This window comes from Danio rerio, chromosome 18, assembly GCF_049306965.1.
Source record: "Danio rerio strain Tuebingen ecotype United States chromosome 18, GRCz12tu, whole genome shotgun sequence".
Lineage (NCBI taxonomy): Eukaryota > Metazoa > Chordata > Actinopteri > Cypriniformes > Danionidae > Danio > Danio rerio.
Genome location: NC_133193.1, coordinates 18,043,809 through 18,054,222, shown reverse-complemented (window position 1 = coordinate 18,054,222; position 10,414 = coordinate 18,043,809). Strand labels below are relative to the sequence as shown.

Genomic DNA, 10,414 nt, shown 5'->3' with positions numbered 1-10,414 from the left:
GTAGAGTTTCTGAACGCACATCATGTTAAACCTTGAGGCGGATGGGCTGAAGCAGAAGACCACACCGGGTGCCACTTCAGTCAGCTAAGAACAGGAAACTGAGTCTACAATTTGCACAGGCCTACCAAAATTTATATAATAAAAGATTGGAAAAATAAGGTCTGATGAGTCAATTTCTGCTGCGACATTCGGATGGTAGGGTCAGATTTTGGCATCAAGAACATGAAAGCATGGATCCATCCTGCCTTGTTTCAAAGGTTCAGGCTAGTGGTGGTGGTGTAATGGTGTGGGCGATATTTTCTTAAAAAATACACAAATAAACTAATGGGCACACTTTGGGCTCATTAGTACCAACTGAGCATTGTGTCAATGCCACAGCCTACCTGAGTATTGTTGCTGACCATGTCCATCCCTTTATGACCACAGTGTACCCACCTTCTGATGGCAACTTCCATCAGGATAACGCATCATGTCATAAAACATGAATCATCTCAGACTGGTTTCTTAAACATGACAATGGGTTCAGTGTCAAATGGCCTCCACAGTCTCCAGAAATCAATCCAATAAAGCACGTTTGGGATGTGGTGGAACGGGAGATTCTCATCATGGATGGGCAACCAAAACATCTGCAGCAACTGTGGGATGCTATCATGTCAATGCGGACCAAAATCTCTGAGGAATATTTTCAGTACCTTGTCAAATCTATACTGCAAAAGATTAAGGCAGTTCTGAAAGCAAAAGGGGTCCAACTCGGTTTCTAGTATGGTGTACCTAATAAAGTTGCCGATGAGTGTATATTAATCATGTTGTTCCATAAGTTGCACTTACAGGCAGTGAATTTGCATATTTTTCAGCCTTTCTACTGTTTTCCTTTTGATTAGGTATGTTTTATGTAGCATCATTTCATAATGGTAAAGTCAGATCAATATGTTCTCACTTTAGTGCAGTTGTTGCCTTTAAATTTAAATCACTGCAGAGTTATGAATCAGACAATCCCCCTTGCACTCACATTAAATTTTTAAAATGTTTTTAGCAACACAATAGGAATCGGTGCATCACTATTAAATATAGTTATGAATTTAACAAAAACTACATTCATAATAAACTCTTGGCCTGGAAAATAAACCTTTTCATGGTTGAAATGAGTAGCTTAAGTTGTGGTTTTGTAGAGAACTGTTTGAGAAATCTTATGAATACTCTTTTGAAGTCTGTGTGTTGGATTTTCCCCCTCCATCTTCAAGTTCCCAGTGCAATCCATTTTTAAAATTGTAAAATTCACATGAAAAGATCTCAAAAGAAACATCAGGCTAAATGTAGATGTTGATACGTACTTAAATTGAAAGGAAAAGGCGATAACAGGGGAAGAACCAAAAATTGAGTTAATCAAAACGGAGCACTTTTTTGGTATTTTACCACAATCACAGTGAAGTTTCATAAGCTGGAAAATTGAGTCTATTTTTAGAAGCCTTGTTGGGAGAGTGATAAAGCAGAAAATGGTTCCTTCATAGTTTTGTGCTTTCCAATCTTTGATTGCAGGGATACTTTTGACTTTGTTTTAATATCTGGTGTATTCTGATAGCATAGTCATATATTTGAATTCTGGACATGGTTGTGAGCAGATATGAATGCTTTCTGCCAATCAGAGAAGCAAGAACACTGAAATTTTGGATCAGATAAAGCTTGAATTAGAACCTGACCTGTCTGGATGTGTGAGAATCTGCCCGAACACTTTGTTTGATAGGGATCTCAAAGGGCAGAACATTGCAGATTGGATCGTCAATCCCTGTGGTGAGTTTTTTTTTAATAGATGTTCTGCTTTTTTATTAACTTGCGATAATGTTCAAATCTAATGTGCTGAATGATTTGGACGCCCTGTGGGGTCTTAAAAACTGGTTGCATCAAACCCTGAAACCATTATTGAAAATAAATTTGAGTTAACTAATTTTAACTTAAGAGATTGTAACTTGGCATTGGTTTTTATTATAAGCCATGACATTTGTCAGAAAGCTGGTCCAGTTTCAGATGAATTTAGGTCTCATTTTAAGAATGTCTTTGGAATAACTGGCCATTTTCTAACATTCAGGGTAAAAAGTGACTACCTGCACAGCACTTCACTAGCTGGCCTTTGCTACATTGGCGTGGGTGTCCATTGGGTGCTTGGGTTTCCCCCACAGTTCAAAAACATGCGGTATAGGTGAATTGACAAAATGAAAAAGTCTGTAGTGTGTGAATGAGTGTGTATGGGTGTTTCCCAATACTGGGTTGCTGCTGGAAGCGTATCCGCTGCATAAAACATATGCTGGAATGAACCGTCAACTTATCCAGCATAAATTTTACACAGCAGATGCCCCTCCAGCCGCAATCTATCTTCGGGAAACAGCAACACACACACATTCACACACATACACTACGGACAATTTAGCTTACCCAATTCACCTGTACCACATGTCTTTAGACTTGGGGGAGAAACCGGAGCACCCAGAGAAAACCCATGCAAACGCAGGGAGAACATGCCAACTCCACACAGAAACCCCAACTGACCCAGCCGAGGCTCGAACCAGCGGCTTTACTGCTGTGAGGCGACAGCACTACCTACTAATGAATTAAGCTGCTTTGTGTAATGCGTTTGCTTTGTATTGTTTTATATGAGGCTATTTCAGTTTTATTTTGTGACACCATACATGCTGTGACATTTTCCCTATTAGATTCATAATCTCATTGTGTGTTCTCTGGACAGTTATTTCATGCTCGGTGAAAGTAAAAACGTAACCGGTTAGAAAACAAAAGAGATGTAAACGGCTTGTTGTTCATTGCTGTCAGTTTTGTGGATTTCTCATCTTGTACACCGTTTGTGAGCAATCCCCATTGAGCAGAATTCATAAAACAACAGTTTTATGCTGACTGTTTTTTCAAGGTTTCCCTGCAGATGATCGATCTGTTCAAACACATTGCCGCTTTTATGCTGAAATTGCATTTTATTCGAGTCGGCTCCGAACAACTCCCCGGTTGTAAAACGAAGAGTGCCTTTTCTTTAAAGTGCATGTTTAACTTAAAAGGTAAAGATATTGAGATTTCCGTGACTCGGTTAACTTACATCAAACTCTATTTTTAATTGGTTTATTCCCTCTGTTCCAGCAGCATCAAATATTATGCTTTTTCAAATATTACCTTTCATGTCATTTTTTAAAGCTCTTTGCGAATGTAAAAGGTCTGAAAATTGTCAAAGATCAAAATCAAATTAGGAATTAGTATGGTGCACTTAAAATCAGCCTTTCTCAATAGCAGTATTACAGACTTATTGCAATAAATAACATTGAAAAGTCTCATTTTTAAACCCACAGTGGACGGACATGTTTGTAACCTCTGTCCTACATATCTGCTTTTTTTTTAAATGTCCCTTAGAAAGTGGTCCTTTAAAGGCTGTTTAGAGGAAGAGCATTGATTGACTGGGAGCTTTTAGAGTCTGTGAAGTAGAGCATGCAATGGGGCCTCAGATAATGTTGACTTTATATGGCATTCAGGCATATTTTAAAGCCAGTTCTGCAATGTTCGGACAGCTCTGGATGTGGGGCTATCAGCTCAATGCAGGCGGATTGATGCAAGCTTTTTCACTAATATACCAAAATCCATCAATGTGGACTGATAAAAATGTTAAATGTTACAAATAAATGAATAATAAGTGAATCTGTGTGAATTTTAGGATAGTTTATCGCAGCAGTTTTTTGTTATCTCAGAGTATGCTGACAGATGAAGGGTTACAACCCAAATTTCAGCTACAAAACAAAAAAAAAAGTTGATTTTTAAAATTAGGATATTCGTTTGTGTGACTGCGAAATTTTTGGGGCTTGAAAATGCAAACCTTAGAAAACTTTTTGAAGAGCAAATTTTTAAAAATAATATTGTCACTGTCAAGATTCTGAAACTTTGGTCTTGTTAATTCTTGTTTTGGTGACAGAGTCCAGACACTAGTCCTGTCTTGTCTTGTAAGTCGTGCTTAGTTTGAGTTTTCCCAGGGTGGGCACTTATCCTGTCTTGGTTTGTGTCTTTTGTCATTTTTGTGAATGCACGGTCTCCAGTAAGCTGTGCATTCGTGTCTTTGTAGAGAACATGTGCGCACCCCCGAAGAGGGTGCTCGCTTGCTCTTTTGTTTGTTTTGTTGGAAGTGTGCTGTTCTATTCTCAGCGCCTTAGGCTAGTTGGTTTTGGTTGGCGTTGGGAATGGAACATGCACGTTGCATGTGTAAGTGCACAATAAGTGTTTTATTTATCATGTTCTGGTGTCTTGCATTCTGTCTCGTCTTGCTGTTGTGTTAAAGCACGTTGGTTCTGTGTTTACATTGTAGCCGCATGCTTTAGTATTGTGTTTCATGCGAACATGGTTAATGAGTTCTCTTGTCTGCGTGTTCTAGTCAGTTTTTTCTTGAGCACATGGCTTGTGTTGTTTTTTTGTATGGAGTCAGAAAAGACTCAAAAGTAATTCACGCAAGAGACACGATGTACACATGCGTAGACAAATTCACGTGCGTAAAATCATATTCACGTGCTTAAAATATTTATTTATATTCACAAAAAAAATTCACGTGCACAAAATAAAAATACATTTTCATAAAATATGTTGCACAAATGCAAAACACCATTTGCAAATGTATAAGAGTGTACAAAAAGTTTTGAATGTTTAAAACTTGCTAGTTCATCCTGAATGAGAATATGCAAATCATCTTTTACGTACGACTCCCCCTGGATATGTGTGTGTGTGTATTTTTGAGACTTTCCTGCCAGAAGCAGGGCAACTTGTACCTTTCAGCCAATCAGATGAGAGCTGTAGTCAATGACACCCACGCTGCGCTCCATTTGCGCAGACTGTTTCTCTCCAGCATGGCGAACGGAGAAAGCAGCAGTCGCAGTTGCACTTTTTTTCATTTATTCATTTATTTGACCATAGCCTCACTCTTTTTATTCATTATTTTGCCTCAGCTCCGCTCTTCTTATTTATTGTCTCGCAGCCCCATGAGCAAAATGTAGCCTGCAGGGTAAAGATGAGGATTGAGTATCGTTCTGGCCTGGCAAGCATAACAGCCCCATTGTGGTCTAGCGGTCAGCGCGTTGCGTTTCGACGACGTCGATCCATGTTAACATTTTTTTGTGAATAAAAATAAATGTTACGCACGTGAATTTGATCTTATGCACGTGAATTTGTCTACGCATGTGTACATCGTGTGTTTTGCGTGAATTACTTTTGAGTCTTTTCTGACTCCATACTTTGTGTCATGTGCTCTTCCATCTATCATCTAATTCCACCCTCCTTGTTAACCCATTTTTAGTTTACCTGTTTTTTTGTTAATATTTTTGCTTATAACTCCCTGTTGTCTGCTGTCCTGTGCCAGTTTATTGTCTTTCACTGGGTGTGTGTGGAATCATCCTGTCTTGTGTCCAGTCCTGCCTTGCCAGCCCAGCTTTGGTGTTGTTTTTCCCCTATGGGGTGATTTCTGTTTATTTGATCAAAGATGAATAATTATAATTTCTTGCATTTTGGAGTTCTCACCTCTTCCATACACCAACCTTGACAGTTACGGTCTCAAGTTTGGTAGTTTCACACTCAAAAGAGATAATTTTGACTTGTTTTGTGTATGTCTACAAACTATTTTAAATGCAAAATTACAGGTTTGTTTTTATGTTTTTTTTAAGTACACTGTAAAAATTGCTGGATAATTTACTGTATTACTGGGAATTTTAGTTGTAATACTGTAAACTTTACAAGCACACAGTAAATTAACAATTACATATTTACTGTAGTTTTACAGCACAATTGTAAGTGCACTTATAAACTTGTCAACCCAAGCTCATTTTTGAAAATGTACCCCTATATATGTTTCTAGAGACCATCAATTACGTCCCAGGAGCTATCTCAAATTTCTCTCACGAGCGCCTGCTGTGTCTGCTGTTCTTGCACATAATCCACTAGAGGCCGCTGTTGACTGACTGACCGATCGATTGACCCACCCTGCCCCTTCCCTAAACCCAACCCACTGTATTTTAAAAAGCACAGATCGACCAGTGATTTCTCACTTTCCCTATACCATATACGACACTTTTAAAAAGAAATCCAGAAAAAGAAAAGCCCTTGTCTGATTTTTTTACACATTCTCACCATTATTTACTTGTTTCTTTCATTTTTTGGCTTCTGTTTTTGTCTTACCTGCTTTCTGGAACCATTCTATACCGGATTCAAACCCTGTCATTTTGGTCATCTGCTCTTTGCATCTCACATCCACTGATGTACATGGTGAACTAATCAGACAAACTAGTAACAGCCAGAAAACTGTCCATACGGAGGTTAGCGGTCAACTAGTGAGCGTGAAAGGACTGTTGTCATACCGCCCCATAGAGCTCATTTAAAAAAAAAAAAATTTAAATTTAGCCATACGTACTTCTGGTTACATTATTTACGATCTCCAGAAATGTATATAGGGCTACGTTTTTAGAAATGAGCCTATGTTGGTTTTTATCAACAGCTGCTATACTGGTTCATATACTCTAAAACGTAATTGTGTAGGCTGCCTATATTTTTATAAATAATAAATGTATTCAATTTATTACTTAATTTTAACCAAAACATATTTCAATTTTTTTCTTTTGATAAGATAATAAGAAACAATATATACTTGACTACAAATATTTTTTTTGCATTATGGTAAAGCTGCCCAATTTTCTTTAAACAACAACACTCTTGCAGCTCATATGATTTCTGTTGTTTTTTGTTTGTTTTCAGAGTAGTGTGGATTTTTTATTTAACAGATAAAATCATTAATGCTGTGAATAGATTTTTGCATCATTTTTTGTTTCATGTGTGTGTTCCCATAGCAAGCTTAATAACCAACTTGCAGTGCGTGTTCAGAGATTTAAAAAGCCAAGCACTGCAGCCCACATGTACGCGATGACGAGAAATATATTGATTGAATCAAAAAGGCATTCAATGACAAGAAGTAATATAGATTGCACCACCAAACACATCAAAACAAAAGTAACTAGCTCGATTTAAAAAATGCAAGGAGTAGAAAGTTCAGATATTTGTGTAAAAATGCAAGGAGAAAAAGTAAAAAGTTGTGAAGTACTGACACCAGAAAAATCTACACAGCAAATTCATCTGAGTTAAATTCTCGGTGTTGAAGCATTTCAGAGTAAAGTGTTGACGTTAAAGAGTTAGATTTTGATAAATGAATATAATAAGAGTTAGAATTGATTTTATTCAGTGCGAAATCAAGGAGTTATCTTTTCAACACTTGGTGGTGTTATTTCCAACATCCGGGAATTCATGCAGCCCCAGTCACTGAAGAATTTTCCAGACGCCATTTTCCATCTGAGGTTTAGAACAGCAACTGGTGAGTCAAACTACCTAAATGTTGGTATTTTACTGACTTTCTTTAAGGAAATACAGTTGTAAACATATTGTTAAGTTAATAACTTTAGAATGGAGTGACAATTTTAAACTTCTGCGGTTCATTCATGGTCGTTTGTGTATCTAGCTTAACTGCATTACTATTCACTTCTTTTCAAGAATGTTTTTATATATGCTCACGCATACATTGTGCATAAAAACATCAAATGTACATGTTCAACACATTTATGTCACGCTTAATGCCATTTTGTGCGTTGTTACCCATCTGTAAAATAAAATCGACACTTCTCCTTTAATTCGAAGCAAACTAGCGAGGGAATCCCCGGAGCAGCCTAGCCTTCTCTGCCCTGATGCTAACGGCAACACAGGACGGTTTCCATATGCTCTGGAGAGTTTCTAAAACATATCTGGTGAGTAAATGAACATATGCTTACTTGTAAAAGGCTTCCTGACTAAAACATATGATTGTCTACTCTTCAGGTACCCGCTACCTCCCGCAAATCAACTCTGTATCCCCCGAAAATTACTTTTCCCAACTCAGGATGTCTGACGTTAGTAGGTTAGGTTATTTATGTAGTCAGGAACATCTTAGTCAAGCTTTTTCTCCCGCATGATATTGTGCTTAAAACTATAGGCTAAACTTAGCTTGTACTGTACACAACATTTCCTTTTTATTAAAGACAATTTAGTGCGTTGTAAACAGCCACCTGTCTGTAAAATTAATCAACTGATTCATATTTGAGCAGCCTAATGATGATACAGGTTTGATTTGTAGATTTATTATCAATAATCAACATCTGAATCAAAAGATATCTAAAAAAGTGCGAGGCATACTTTGTGATGTTCATCCCTCTTTTTTTATCTGAAGGTTATGCATATGTGTTAGATACTAATGTTTTGTTGTTTTTTAACAGCCACAGTTCTCTATACAATAACACAAGACCCTGTGACGGTGGCTGATTAGAGACGGATGGTGTATTTCCAGAGTTGGTGAAATGACCAAGCACACCTTCTTGGTCATATGCGGTGATAATAATGAAGGTATGTTTGATAAAGTTCTGTATTTGTTTCACATAAGCTGAGAGGGTATTAGAGCATTAAAGAATAATGAATGACATGAAGGTGATAAGTTTTGTATTGTGGGTGAACTGTTACTTAAATAATGTTTTTCTCTTTACTTTGCACTTTTCCTCTTCTGCTTGTCCTAATATTTTAGATTATATTTGGACCTGAAACATCTGCTAGACACCAGTAAAGGTGGCGTCAATACTGGACCTGAAAGGGCCTAACAAGTTGAATCTGGTAAAGAAACATGCACGCGCGCACACACGCACGCACACGCTTACAGAAAACTGTTGTTTATGAAGTTTATGAATATTTTTTACACTGTGGCCAATATTTTGGGGAAGTCAGCATCACTAAATGATATAAAAGATTTTAAGATCCTCTAAATTTTGCTCCAAGTGTTGTGTTAAATTCAGTATTCTGGACAGACAGCTGCCTGTTTTTCCAGTTCTAGTCATAGTGGTTAACCTAATTGTTTTTGGAGATCCAACAGTGATGTATGTGTTTTTTCTACTTTTCCATATCCTGTCACCTCAACCAGCTGGGAGAGTCAAGTTGTGGATCATCATGAAGATTTTCAAAAGGTGAGTTTAGATTTCTTGAATGTTTTATTTACTTTAAATGTTCTTTTAAATATATCATAGAATTTGATTGCAATTTGTTTTCAAACATTTTTCTTAGTCATGCTGGAGTCTTGAAGAGTTCTTAGATGAGCATCACCCTATATCCGTGCATCAGGAACCACCAGACGAGCGATCAGTAGCTACTACATCGTCATGGATAAAAAGGTCACCCTGTGGCAGGGAAGCACTTCATTCACAGGACATGCTTGATGAGATTTCCTAGCTCCAGTTTGTTTTCACACAAGTTTACAGCATTTATACCTTCATTTAAACTGCTCTGTTTGATATGGAGGACCAAGGAAACACCAGAAGTGAAAGATTTGCACGCCAAGTTGTTTAAAATGTAATTTCAGAAGAAAACTATGAGTTCAGAAGAAAACTATGAGTGACGCTATATTGAACTTTCAAATTGCTCTGATAACACATCAAGTTTGGACCAAAGGACTGAAACAGCCTTTTTGAGCACTGGTCATACATATTTTGTTGATACTGTCTCTACTAATAAAACATTTAAAGCATATTTGGCATTGTTGCATTTTAAAAACTGAATGAATTGTTGAAGTGGTGAATGTTTTCAAATAAAATGTTTTTTCTTTTGTAATTTACAGTCTATTTTACCTTTTTACCATATTTACACTCAAGAGAGTTGAATAAAATAACAATATATTACACCAGGCGGTGTTAAATATAGTTACATTTTTTAACTCTGTCCAGAGTTAAAATTAACCCTTACTTCAGTGTCAATGTGCCAACCCTTTTAAAAGTGTTGATTTAACTCTGTTTTGAGTGGACCCCATGAGACACTTTCAAAGTGTTGAAATTAACACCCATAGAGTTGTTTTGGGTCCCCATATTTTGCTGTGTACTTAAGTACAGTAACAAACGATTTATACTTCATTACCTCCCATTATTTTCCCAGTAATACTGTAAACTTTACAGCATTTTTTACAGTGTACCATCGGTTACAATTAATTGCTTGTGTTGTAGTTGTTGTAGCATTGATTTTTATTGAATTGGGTAAAAGTATTTATTAAATTTTTACATGTAATATTATACTGCTTTTTTCAAGGCAAGGTTTTGTACCTCTACAATTTTCCAAGAATCTGTATTATTGTAATTGTGAATCATTGATTTAAATGCATGTTCCTCCACCATGAATGACCTTAATTGCTCAATTTTCTCTATTGATCATTTCTAGTTCAAGTGCTCTCTAAAGCCCTGTGTTGAAAGAAAAGGACTGATTTTATTCATCTCAGAACAAATCAAGGGATTTGTTTTTTGTATTAACTAAGCGGCTAAATTAAATGTATTGTAAATATTGTTATTATACA

The 10,414-nt window shown here is 36.8% G+C and overlaps 1 long non-coding RNA gene across 2 annotated transcripts; it reads left to right on the top strand.

The window, feature by feature from the left end:
* The first annotated feature begins 6,772 nt into the window (after window positions 1–6,772).
* LOC137488266 (uncharacterized) lies at window positions 6,773–9,684 on the top strand. 2 transcript variants are annotated; one of them, XR_011007242.2, is made up of 6 exons: window positions 7,133–7,378; window positions 7,699–7,805; window positions 8,310–8,436; window positions 8,612–8,697; window positions 9,002–9,044; window positions 9,142–9,684. It is a non-coding gene; the product is annotated as an uncharacterized lncRNA (long non-coding RNA). The 2 variants fall into 2 exon arrangements; XR_011007241.2 differs by having other exon boundaries at window positions 6,773–7,805.
* The last annotated feature ends 730 nt before the right edge of the window (window positions 9,685–10,414 follow it).